This window comes from Bos javanicus, chromosome 10 (genome assembly GCF_032452875.1).
Source record: "Bos javanicus breed banteng chromosome 10, ARS-OSU_banteng_1.0, whole genome shotgun sequence".
NCBI lineage: Eukaryota > Metazoa > Chordata > Mammalia > Artiodactyla > Bovidae > Bos > Bos javanicus.
In genome coordinates, this window is record NC_083877.1 from 97,845,471 (window position 1) to 97,859,222 (window position 13,752).

General features: G+C 40.1%; 1 pseudogene; it reads left to right on the forward strand.

The window, feature by feature from the left end:
• The first annotated feature begins 11,579 nt into the window (after nucleotides 1-11,579).
• LOC133255065 (protein disulfide-isomerase A6-like) lies at nucleotides 11,580-13,356 on the forward strand (annotated as a pseudogene).
• The last annotated feature ends 396 nt before the right edge of the window (nucleotides 13,357-13,752 follow it).

Sequence of the window (13,752 nt, forward strand, 5' to 3'; positions counted from 1 at the left end):
TTTTCTTGGGGATGGTCCTGATCACCACCTTTTGTACAATGTCATGAACCTCCATCCATAGTTCTTCAGGCATTCTGTCTATCAGATCTAATTCCTTGAATCTATTTGTAATTTCCACTGTATAATTGTAAGGGATTTGATTTAGGTCATACCTGAATGGTTAATGGTTTTCCCTACTTTCTTCAATTTAAGTCTGAATTTTGCAGTAAGGAGCTCATGATCTGAGCCACAGTCAGCTCCTAGTTTTGTTTTTCCTGACTGTATAGAGCTTTTCCATCTTTGGCTGCAAAGACTATAATCATTCTGGTTTCAGTATTAACCATCTGGTGATATCCATATGTAGTGCTATCTCTTGTGTTGTTGGAAGAGTGTGTGAAAGTAACACTTATATCTTATATCTCAGCCTAGGGGTTCTAGGGGTATTACTGTATTACTTGATGGTATGCCAAATTGGTCAGAAAACCTCAGCTTCCAGGCAATTCTATATTAGTAGTCATAATCTTTTTATGCTTTCAGCAGAAGCCTCATTCTGAAATTTGTTGTTATTGTTCCTTCACTAAGTCAAGTTCGACTTGTTGCAATCCCATGGACTGCAGCACACCAGGCTTCTCTGTTCTCCACTATCTCCTGGAGTTTTCTCAATGTCATGTCCTTTGAGTCAGTGATGCTCTCTAACCACCTTATCCTCTACTGCCCCTTCTCCTATTAGCTTTATTCTTTCCCAGAATCAGGATCTTTTCTAGTGAGTCAGCTCTTCTCATTAGGTGGCACATTTTTGGAGCTTCAGCTTCAGCATCAGTCCTTCCAATGAATAGTCAGAGTTGATTCCCTTTAGGATTGACTGGTTTGATCTCCTTGATGTCCAAGGGACTTTCAAGAGTCTTCTCCAGCACCACAGTTTGAAAGCAGCTTTTTTTTGGCACCCAGCCTTCTTTATGATCCCACTCTCACATCCATAGATGACTATTGGGGAGCTACATAATGCTGAGTCCCACTATCTCTGCGTGAGATGAATGAAAATAGAAGTCTTCTTTAAAAAGTGATTTTAAGTCTTATAAGTTCTGTATGTAACAAAGCAACTTGCATGTGATAATTCCCTATCCCAGTGAGTAATGAACCATACACAGTTCACTCAATACGTGCTCAAATGAGTTTGCCAGTTGTAATTCCTGGTTTCTCACCTTATAGCTCAAACTGGCATAGAGCATTATGAGACTCATGGGCAAAAAAAACAGCATTGTTGAGTTTATTAATACCCCTCCCCAAGCCCCCTTATTCATCCTCCTACTGAACTATGAGCAAGTGACTTGGGGCTGAAAGACCTTCCGCAGGCCTCCTCTGGTGTTTCTCAGCCCGGCACATATAACAAAGTTTACTGTACACATATGAGCCTGTTTATTGAGTGTTATAGGGAGAACATTTTCAGTGTAACCTGATAGGGAGACTCATGTGGTAGATATGTTTTAGCTTGATGTGGTTACCAAGTCATGCTGTCAAGGAAAAGAATTCTATAATTTGCTTGTAAAGAATGAAAAGATACATATATCCTTTCATTCATTCTTGGTGAGTTTGTAAATTAGTATGTGAAAAATCCACATGACTTGTCAGTGTGGAAGTTAACATAGCTCGGGAATTGGTCCATAATACACACTGGGCTCTTTAAATCATTTAAAACATTATTTGGCGAGTGGTTACATGGACTTGACAAATTGGAATCCATTATTAGTGCTGGTGTTGCTTTTGGCTCTGGTCTCCTTGACCATCCCCCCACCCCTAATTTCAAGCTGCATAATAGCAGTCTTGGACATATTAAAAAGGTTGTGTGTGGTGGAAGAAGGGGATGGGGTAAGATAAGCAAATTGTAATGTATTAAAAAAGTTTAAAGTATACTTATGGGCTCTCTTTGAATAGTGTAGAATGTGCTGGATCAGAACTTTTTTAAACTTTCTGGAGTTCTTGAAATACAAAATCAGCTTACATATCAAGAGAAGAGAAAGTTGCTGACAGGAAGTTCTGCCTGCCCCCAGAGATGGGATAGCCACTTATGAGCAAGTCATACTGTAAACTCTCAAATATGGCCAGCTCCCAAGGGCACTCAACCACAAGGAAGGGACTTGGCAGTGACAACCTTCCCACTATCAACTAAGCCAGGTTCTGACATCAGCAAGTCAATTACAGTCAACCATGATCAGTGACTTTCTAGAGTACAGAAAGGAGAGTATTTTAACACAGAGGAGACTTTTAAAAAATCCCTGTTCCCATTTTTTTTTTTAATTTAGCAGATGTGGAAAGATTGGCTCAAAGACATTAAGTGACTTGATTAAAGTGAAACAACTAAGTGTGATGCCTGTATGAGTCTTCCATACAATGTTGCTCATTTAAATTTGAAACAAGCTATTCTAAGACTAGATTCAGATCTTCTAAAACAGTATACCAACTTTTATATAATGGCATTTCCAAAGATTAGAAGCCAAACTATTTCTGAGGAGTAGCACGGCACAGTTGCCTTATTTTCTTTCCCCAATGTGCCTTACTTTGGTATTCTACTAAAATTAAACTATGATATACTTAATGTATATCATAGCACTGCTAATTGTACATTAGACACAAGAAAGCACAGATATAATTCCTACAAGTGTTAAGGAAAGAAATAGGTTTTTAAAATTATAACAGACATTAGAGGGAGTAAATATATAAAACATTCTCAACTTCTTACAAAGATATGAAAATACATTGAAAAAAAAAAAACTGTTGAAAAGAATATGGCCAAGTAGAAATGTTATCTGGAGGAATTCATGGAGAGAGTAAGTAATTAGACTCTTAGAAAAATATGCCAATAACCTTTTAATGGCCGACAGAAGTGAGGTGAAATATGTGAAAGATTCATTTCAATTGAGCAATTGAGAGTCCAGTGGCAGTTTACACTTGGGACAGAAGCCTAAGGAGAGAGGAACTTGAAGACTCTGAGTCGTCATTCTTCTTTTGTAGGTTAGAGACTTTGGAGAAAGTAGTAAACTTGTATAAAGAGCTTATATGATCTGAATCTTCACTACTATACCTAGGTCAAAAGGTAGTTTAATCTATAATATATATAAACAGCTCATACAGCTCAACAACAAATGACCCGAATGAAAAATAGGCTGAAGACCTTAACAGAAATTTCTCCAGAGAAGATATATAGGTGGTCAGTAGGCATATTAAAAAAATGCTCAATATCGCTAATTATTAGAGAAATGCACATCAAAAATGCAATGAGGTACCACCTCAAAATCATCAAAATGACCATCATTAAAAAGTCTACAAATAACAACCTCTGGAAAGACGTAGAGAAAAGGGAAAAGGGAAACCTCCTACACTGTTGGTAGGAATGTAAGTTGATGTATGACTATGGAAAATAATATGGAGATTCCTCAGAAAAGTCAAAATAGAATTACCATATGGTCCAGCAATCCCATTCTGGACACGTACAACTCCCCCCTCCAAAAAAAAAAAGTCATTCAAAAAGATACATGGAACCCTCTGTTCATAGCATCACTATTTAATTGTCCATCAACAGATGAATTGTTAAAAAGATATCATAAATATATATGATGGAATACTACTCAGCCATAAAAATGAATAAAATAATGTCATTTGCAGCAACATAGATACAATTAGAGATTATCATATATAAGTGAAGTAAGTCAAAAGAGACAGACACATACCACGTAACATCACTTATATGTGGAATCTGAACTACAGCACAAATGAACTTATCCACGAGACAGACACAAACCAGTAAGCATGGAGAGCTGTCTCGTGGTCGCCAAATGGGAGAGATTAGGGGAGAGAAGGCCTGGGAATTTGGAATTAGCAGGTGTCAGCCATCATACATAGGACTGATAAACAACAAATTCTACTGTATAGTACAGGGAACTGTATTCAATATCCTGATAAATCATAATGGCAAAGAATATTTTTAGAGTGGAATGACTTCATGTGTATGACTGAGTCACTTTGCTGTACAGTAGAAATGGGCACATCACTGTAAATCAACTATAAGTCAATAAAAAAGAAAAGATAAAAAATGTAACCAGGAAAACAGTGGCAGCTATGCAGTCCACACAGCTATGGTTGGGTCAGATAATAGGTTTCCTTGGTAGCTTAGCTGGTAAATAATCTGTCTGCAGTGCAGGAGACCCTGGTTTGATTCCTGGGTCAGGAAGATCTGCTGAAGAAGGGATAGGCTACCCACTCCAGTATTCTTTGGCTTCCTTGGTGGCTCAGTTAGTAAAGAATCTGTCTGCAATTCAGGAGACCAGGGTTCAATCCCTGGGTTGAAAAGATCCCCTAGAGAAGGGAACTACCCACTCGAGTATTCTGGCCCGAAGAATTTCATGGGTTTGTAGTCCATGGGTCGCAGAGTCATACCCGACTGAGCAACTTTCACTTTCACAACCATGAAGACAAGAGAAGACACACTCTTATGGATTCTAAGTGAGGGACTCTGGTGAGGGATTAGATGTTGTGAGTGCAGTAAAGATTCAGCTGTCCAAAGTGGCCTAGGGAAGAATAATATATAGCAGATTGAAGTGATGTGGCTGCACTGATGCATGTGAGGGAACACATTTGGAAGAGCAATGGAGAAAATTGCCAACAAAGGTTCGTCTAGTCAGGCTATGGTTTTTCCTGTGGTCTAGTATGGATGTGAGAGCTGGACTGTGAAGAAGTCTGAGCGCCGAAGAATTGATGCTTTTGAACTGTGGTGTTGGAGAAGACTCTTGAGAGTCCCTTGGACTGCAAGGAGATCCAACCAGTCCATTCTGAAAGGAGATCAGCCCTGGGATTTCTTTGGAGGGAATGTGCTAAAGCTGAAACTCCAGTACTTTGGCCACCTCATGCAAAGAGTTGACTCATTGGAAAAGACTCTGATGCTGGGAGGGATTGGGGGCAGGAGGAGAAGGGGACAACAGAGGATGAGATGGCTGGATGGCATCACTGACTCGATGGACGTGAGTTTGAGTGAACTCTGGGAGTCGGTGATGGACAGGGAGGCCTGGCGTGCTGTGATTCATGGGGTCGCAGAGTCGGACACAACTGAGCGACTGAACTGAACTGAGACCATAAATCTCTTAATCAACACTGTTTTAAAAAAATTCAGAATGGGGTACCTATAAGTAAGAAGCTTTGCAAACCGCTACACATCAAAATCAACAGTTTAAATGGTGAAGATGTTATAAATCCATCACTTAGAGTACAAATGATCTAAATGGAGAAACCTTCATTCAAGAAAATCTACTAAATCTTGGTAAAAACAGTAAAATAACCTACTCTCTAATCTGTTGCTCAGCTCAGCTTCATATTATGTGGCCTGTACCCATGGCATGTACAGCCAAGAAGAGACGGAGTATAGGTTCTCCCAGATCTAAGTTTGAGATTTCAGTTTCAAACCAGAAAGGGCAGATTGTTGTTACTTCATTGTCTTGCTTTCCTAGCCCCCAGTGAAAACCCCCTTTTTTACTCATCCTCCCTCAGAGGGTGGAAACTTTATTTTAGGAGTTACAGACCAATAATACTGAGTCCCTACTCACCCAGACCCCTAAGGGCAAGGATATCTCTCCAGGCAAAGCAGGTTCTGCTTTGGCCCCAGCTCCAAACACTGACATAAGGATTTTGACTAGAATGAAAGGAGGTACTTAGGAATAAAAAGCTTCAGAACTGTGCCTAAGGATGCATTTAGAACAAGAATGGAGAAAGTAAAAACTAAGGGCATTTTTGATAGTAGCAGAGATCGTTGTTGTTGCTTTCAGTTGCTAAGTCATGTCCGACTCTTTGCAACCCCATGGACCGCAGCATGCTAGGCTTCCCTGTCCTTCACTCTCTCCCAGAGTTTGCTCAAACTCATGTCCATTGATTCAGTGATGCCATCCAACCATCTCATCCTCTGCCATGCCCTTCTCCTCCTGCCCTCAATCTTTTCCAACATCTGGGTCTTTTCCAATGAGCAAGCTCTTTGAATCAAGTGGCCAAAGTATTGGAGCTTCAGCTTCAGCATCAGTCCTTCCAATGAATATTCAGGGTTGATTTCCTTTAGGATTGACTGGTTTGATCTCCTTGCTGTCCATGGGACTCTCAAAAGTATTCTCCACACCATAAATGATAATTTCTTAATGTCCACAAAATGGTAGAATAGTAGGAAGCTTAATAGAAAACCAAGAAAAGGCACAACCAAAAAAAGCCCTTCTGCGATCACAAGAAGCTCTGAATCTGGAAGACTGTGCATTTGTGATGAGCTGCACCCACTCAGGAGCAATCACAGCAGGGCCTGGGTCAAATTTTACAGCATTACCCAAGAAAGAACACACAGATCTATTAAGACAGGACAGAAGCTTCACTGGGAAAAGAGGCTTAAATCAAATACTGGCTGAATGAACTATTCTGACTCAAAAGTAACTCCCTGAAAATCAGGTTCAAAAATAAAATTACACACATCCTTGGAGTTCTGGAAGAATGCATGAATGCCCAAGGCTATAGACTCTGGGGAGATCACAGAGGAAACATTCAACCTAAAAGTTCCTAGCTAAATGCGAAACATAAATAAACACATAAACTCATTGAAACTTAAGTACAAGCCACATGTGCACATATGTGATGCTACTAGGTAAATATCTGACTGACTAAGGGACTTAAGCAGAACCTTTGATCCCTAAGTGGACTATGGTGACATAGGAGAAATCTCTAAGCAGCTAAATTAAAAGGTAAAAGCAAGGGAGAATCAGAGTAGGGACACTGAAGGTTGCACATTTTTGGGGTGGCGGTGGGATTTCACAGAATCAGTTCAGACAAGTTCTAAAGAAATAAACAGATGATTAAGCAAACAGCAACAGCAGCCTCTGGTGGGGGTGGAGAAGAAGTTAGCTGTTTCCTAATGTATTATCTAAAATGATCAGTTTCCAACATAACATTTGAGTCATCTAAAGAGATAAGGAAGTATAACATATATCTGGGTATCGAATGGAGATAAAAATAAAAATCATTTTGAAGTGGATGAGATGATAGACTATGCTAAGATTTCAAAGCATTTTAATACATATGTTAAAGGAACTAAAGGATACCATGCTTAAATGATTAAAGGAGGGTTAATGATATTGATCGAAGAAGGCAATGGCACCCCATTCCAGTACTCTTGCCTGGAAAATCCCATGGATGGAGGAGCCTGGCAGGCTGCAGTCCATGGGGTCGCTAGGAGTCAGACACGACTGAGTGACTTCACTTTCACTTTCCACTTTCATGCATTGGAGAAGGAAATGGCAACCCACTCCAGTGTTCTTGCCTGGAGAATCCCAGGGACAGGGGAGCCCGGTGGGCTGCCGTCTCTGGGGTCGCACAGAGTCGGACACGACTGAAGCGACTTAGCAGCAGCAGCAGCAGCAGCAGCAGCAATAATATTGATAAAGTGTCCCTCCATCCAGAAGATACAACATTTTTATAAAAGTATATTCATCTAAAAGCAGCACCCAAATATATGAAGCAAACACTGAATTGACAGGAGAAATATATAACTCAATAAGAGTTAGAGACGTCTATATACTACTTTTAGTAATGGAGGGGCAAGATCAAAAGAAGAAGAAAAAAAAAAGAAACCTGATTATGTTGCAAGTTAACTAGAAATAATAGATATTTGTAAACCACCCTACTCAACTGCAGCAGAATACACATACTTTTCAAGCACATATGAAATATTCTCTAAGATAGGACATATTCTAGGACATAAAACAAGCTTCAGTAAATATAAAAACATTTTGATCCTATAAAGTACACTCTCCTACTACAGTGAAATCAAATTGAGAGATATACAGAAGAAAGTTTTGGAAATGCAAATTATTTGGAGGTTAAACAACTCACTCCTAAATGATCGATGGGTGGAAGAGGAACTCACAAAGAAATAAGAAAATAACTTGCCGTGAAATTAGATAAAAATACCACATATCAAGACTTATAGAAAGCAGGGATATCATTCTCAGAGGGAATTTTTTGTCTGCCAAAACCTACATTTAAAAGAAAAAAAAATTGTTCACAAATTAGCAATCTAAACTTCCAACTTAAAACAAAACATAGTAAAACAAGATTAAACGAAACTGAAAGCAAGCAGAAGTAGGAAATAATAAAGGTTAAAGTTGTTGTTATTTAGCCACTAAGTCATGACTGACTCTTTATAGACTCTTCTATAGCCCAGCAGCCTCCTCTGTCCATGTGCTGTCTCAGGCAGGAATGCTAGAGTGGATTGCCATTTCCTTCTCCAGGAGATCTCCCCCACCAGGGATTGAACCTGGGTTTCCTGCTTTGGCAGGTGGATTCTTTACTGTTGATCCTCCAAGGAAGCCCAAAGATAAAAGTAGAGATAGGTAAAACAGGGAATGGAAAAAAAAGAGAGAAATGCATAGAAAATCAATGACGCAGTTGTCGCTTGGAATTTGAGATGGTGTCAAAATCCTTAACGTATGCTTTGTAAATTCACAATATATGTAAAGCATGATTATCACATTAGAAAGGCAGAGAAGAAGTTGGAGTAGCAAAGCATGGGTTTGCTGTGTCCTCTGTTAAGGATATCATCAGGCTGAGATCAAGGTTTCAGCTGGGAATATGATATTGCCTGAAGTTTGGGGCTTTCTTCTAAGATCACTGGTTTTTGGCACAGTTTATTTCTTTGTACTTCTGTGGCTAAGACTCCTATTTTCTTGTTGGCTTTTGTTTGGGGATACTCTTAGCTCCTAGAATCCTCCTTCAGGGATTTGCTACATGTCCCCTTAGTCTTGATATATGGCTCTTTACTGTCTTCCAAGCCAGTAAGAGATCAATAGAGACCTCAACTGATTAGGTCAGACCCACTCAGGGTAACTTCTGTTTTTTTGGACACAAATTCAACTGATTGGGCTTTTAATTATATGGATCAAATTCATTTTGCCATATAACCTAACATAATCAGATAAGTAAAACCCTCTCATATGAATGTATATATAATAGCTGTTGCCAAGTCCAACTAATAGATACATATCTTCTTCATGAACTCACAAAACAATACAAATGGAATCATGAACCTTATAAGTGATCAAATAATTCATGGCAACCAAAAAAATCCGTACATTCAGTTGGAAGAGAAGAACTAAATAGATTCAGATGTTTTTATACGAGTTGAAGACTGAATTAGCTGATATTCTCTTGTTGATCTGTCTTAGACATGTGTAAAGAATAATGAAAAAAATAGTAGTATGTTAAAGATGTAGAGTCATTTCACAAGTATTTTATCATTTCATATTGATTAAAATAATAAATATTTCCAAGCCAGTGGGAAGTACTGGGTTGGCCAAAAAGTCTGCTCATTTTCCATGGAAGACCTTAAAGAACTTTTTGGCCAACTCAATATTTATTTAACACCAAGATTATAATTTTTATCTATCTTTATGACTTACATTTCTCCATCCTGGGCCTGTAAGTATTGAAAATAAATCGTATGCTTGTTTTAAAAGTGTGAAGTTCCCTTTCAACTTTATAATTCATTACATTAGTATTATAAGGAGTAATCTAGAAGGAAAATAGAGGGAAATGAGAAAATGAACAAAAGTCAAGAAATATATGGTTAAGAAAGAAGATAAAATACAGAGAAAAGGAGAAAACCCAGCTCTTAACTATTTAGAACCAGCTTCAAGTCTCAAGTTTGAAAGCACTTCAGAACTCTTAGCTCTCAGATATGTATCTGTACTGTGCTCTTCTCTGAAATAGAAGCCCTAAATTCTTTCATATTTATTTTAAATTGCCTCATTTATAAAAATGATTCATGTTTGTTTTCCTTACTTTTCTTATTTGCTACCACTGACAAAAGATTCCAGCCAAAATATTTGAGTCACTTAGAGATTATTTTTTTCATGCCTATTTATCTTCCACATTCAGAATCCTTCTCTTGTCCTTTCCTGGTTCAGGAATCACCGACTACATCTATCTACCATCTTTTTAGACATCACCAAACAACTCAGATTTTCTTCTAGGTCTTGGCTTTTCTCAATGCAAATGTGCCTGTCCTGTGGAGTTGCAGCTTAAAGCATTTTGTTGTATTTCATGCTGCCCTTTGAAAGGCGACTGGTAGATCCCAGATTAATTTAGTGCAAGTCGTTCTGGTCTGCACATTCCTGTTGATGTAGCTTTAGCAGAATTCATGTGTGTGCATGCGTGCTCAGCTGCGTCTGACTCCTTTTGACCCCATGCGCTGTAGCTTGCCAGACTCTCTCTCCATGGAATTTTCAAGGCGAGAATACTGGAGGGAGTTGCCATTTTCTACTCTAGAGAGATGTTTCCAACACAGAGTTTGAACCTGCGTCTCCTGTATCTTCTGCCTTGGTTGGCAGATTCTTTACCACTGTGCCATCTAGGAAGCCCATATTATGGTCAATAACAATAGATTAATATAGCAAGTATTTATATCTATATATCTAAATAGATATTTGCATGAAGGTATACATTTATATTGGAGAAGGCAATGGCACCCCACTCCAGTACTCTTGCCTGGAAAATCCCATGGACGGAGGAGCCTGGTAGGCTGCAGTCCATGGGGTCACTAGGAGTCGGACACAACTGAGCGACTTCACTTTCACTTTCACTTTCATGCATTGGAGAAGGAAATGGCAACTCACTCCAATGTTCTTGCCTGGAGAATCCCAGGGACAGGGGAGCCTGGTGGGCTGCAGTCTATGGGGTCCCACAGAGTCGGACACGACTGAAGCGACTTAGCAGCAGCAGCAGCAGCATACATTTATATATGTCTTCAACTAATATTAGCAAATTGAATCCAGCAACATACAAAAGAATTATTATATTGCAAATAAGTGAAATTTATTCAATAATGCAAAAAAAGTGAAAGTGTTAGCTACTCAGTTGTGTCCAATTCTTTGTGACCCCATGGACTGTAGCCCACCAGGCTCCTCTGTCCATGGAATTCTCTAAGCAAGATTCGAGAGTAGGTTGTCATTTTCTTCTCTGGGGTATCTTCCTGAACCAGGGATTGAATCCAGGTCTCCTGCATTGCAGGCATACTCTTTACTGACTGAGCCACCAGGGGATTCCTCAAGTAATGAAAGGTTGATTAAATACACAAAAATCAGTTAATGTAAATACACATTATAAATGAAATAAAATTCAAAAACCATGTGAGTATCTCCAGAACCAAACAAAAAGTATTTGACAAAATTCTACACTCATTAATTAAAACAACAAAGACAACTCTCAACAAGCTGGGAATAAATGAAAAATTATTCCACCTGATAAAGGACATTTAATACACCCTTAATGGTGAACATGAATGTTTCCCTCTTAAGGTCAGAAACAAAACCAGGAAGTCCATTCTCATCAGTGTTATTCAATATTGTACTAAGAATTCTAGACAATGCAATCAGGAAAGACAAAGAAGTAAAGTTATCCAAACTGGAAAGATAGAAGTAAAATTGTTTTTATTCACAGATGATACAAGCGTGCAGGGTGAAAATTCTAAGATTCACACACAAAAAAGTACAATATCAAAAGTAATAAACAAGTCACAAAGGTTGCAAGATGAAAAATCAGCGGGGCGCGGCGCGGCGGTGAGGCGGCGGCTGGAGTGTGTGGCGGCGCGGGCGCTCAGCATGGCTCGCCTGGTGCTTGGTCTGATGAGCTGTATCCTCTTTATAACAGTTAATGGTCTGTATTCGTCTAGTGATGATGTAATTGAATTAACCCCCTCAAACTTCAACCGAGAAGTTATTCAGAGTGACAGTTTGTGGCTTGTAGAATTCTATGCTCCATGGTGTGGCCACTGCCAGAGGTTAACACCAGAATGGAAGAAAGCAGCAACTGCCTTGAAAGATGTTGTCAAAGTTGGTGCAGTTGACGCAGACAAACATCAGTCCCTAGGGGGTCAGCATGGTGTTCAGGGATTTCCTACCATTAAGATTTTTGGATCCAACAAAAACAAACCAGAAGATTATCAGGGTGGCAGAACTGGTGAAGCCGTCATGGACGCCGCCCTCAGTGCTCTGCACCAGCTTGTGAAAGACCGCCTTGGCGGCCGGGGCAGAGGCTACAGCTCTGGAAAACAAGGCAGAGGTGACAGTTCAAGTAAGAAGGACGTGACTGAGCTGACGGACGACAACTTTGACAAGAATGTCCTTGACAGTGAAGATGTTTGGATGGTTGAGTTTTATGCTCCCTGGTGTGGACACTGCAAAAACCTAGAGCCAGAATGGGCCGCGGCCGCTACAGAGGTGAAAGAGCAAACGAAAGGCAAAGTGAAACTCGCAGCTGTGGATGCCAGTGTGAACCTGGTTCTCGCCAGCCGATACGGGATTAGGGGATTCCCTACAATCAAGATGTTTCAGAAAGGTGAGTCTCCTGTGGATTACGACGGGGGACGCACGAGATCCGACATTGTTTCCCGGGCCCTCGATCTGTTTTCTGATAACGCTCCACCCTCCTGAGCTGCTTGAGACCGTCAACGAGGACGTCGCCAAGAAGACGTGTGAGGAGCATCAGCTCTGCGTCGTGGCCGTGCTGCCCCACATTCTTGACACAGGAGCTGCAGGCAGAAATTCTTACTTGGAAGTTCTTCTGAAGTTGGCAGACAAATACACGAAGAAAATGTGGGGGTGGCTGTGGACAGAAGCTGGAGCCCAATCTGAACTAGAGAACGCACCGGGGACTGGAGGGTTTGGATACCCTGCTATGGCAGCTATTAACGCACGCGAGATGAAATTTGCTCTCCTAAAGGGATCGTTCAGTGAGCAAGGCATTAATGAGTTTCTCAGGGAGCTGTCTTTCGGGCGGGATCTACGGCGCCTGTAGGCGGTGGTGCTTTCCCTGCATCAGCACCAGGGAGCTCTGGGGTGGCAAGGACGGCGAGCTTCCCGTGGAAGATGACATTGACCTGAGTGACGTGGAGCTGGACGACCTGGAGAAAGGTGAATTGTGAGAGGCTCCGCAAAGACTTCAGCTTTCTTTTCTTGGGAGCAGATTTTCCTGTGGTGAAGGAACGTCCTTTCCAGTCCAAGGAACCTACCAGTGGCCTTTTTAACGGAGAAGTAACCCTTGACTGGTCATTTGAAAACACTGCAGCAGTGAACTTTTGCGTGTCAAGAAAACAATGAAAAATTCTATGAATTGTCATAGCCAGTGAAATGAGTTGTATCCTGTCAAGTAATATTTTGAAGAAAACGGATGGGCTGTTGAAGCGTTTTTCCCTCCCTCTGAGTTGCTGCTTGGATGTTCTTGGAGGCTGTTTCTTACATACAGGTTTTTTAATGTGACCCTTTTCATTTGAATATTAATAGCTTTTTTCCATTAAAGAATAAAACAATATTTTGGACAATGCCAAAAAAAGAAAAATCAATGTATAACATATTGATGGCAGGATGGAAAAATCTAATAAAAAGCAAGGTGGCCAAAAATGGATACAGGGAAAGACTAAAGTTGAAGAAGAAGGGAAAAAAAAAAAAATGGCAGCAGTGTTTCGGAAACAGAGTTCTCTGCCCTCAAAATATGACCTGCTAAACACCATAGGTGGGAGGAAAGTTTTGTGACTTTTTTGCAGGGAAATCTTGGAAAGACTTGAAAATTAGAAGAAATTAGAAGAACTAAATGGCCATGTTTACACCTCATTTTAAATTAATATCAGCATGAAAATAGGACAGACTCCAGTGGTAATAAAATTGAATTTCAAGGTAAATAAAATAGTGTCTTTTAAAATACCCAAAC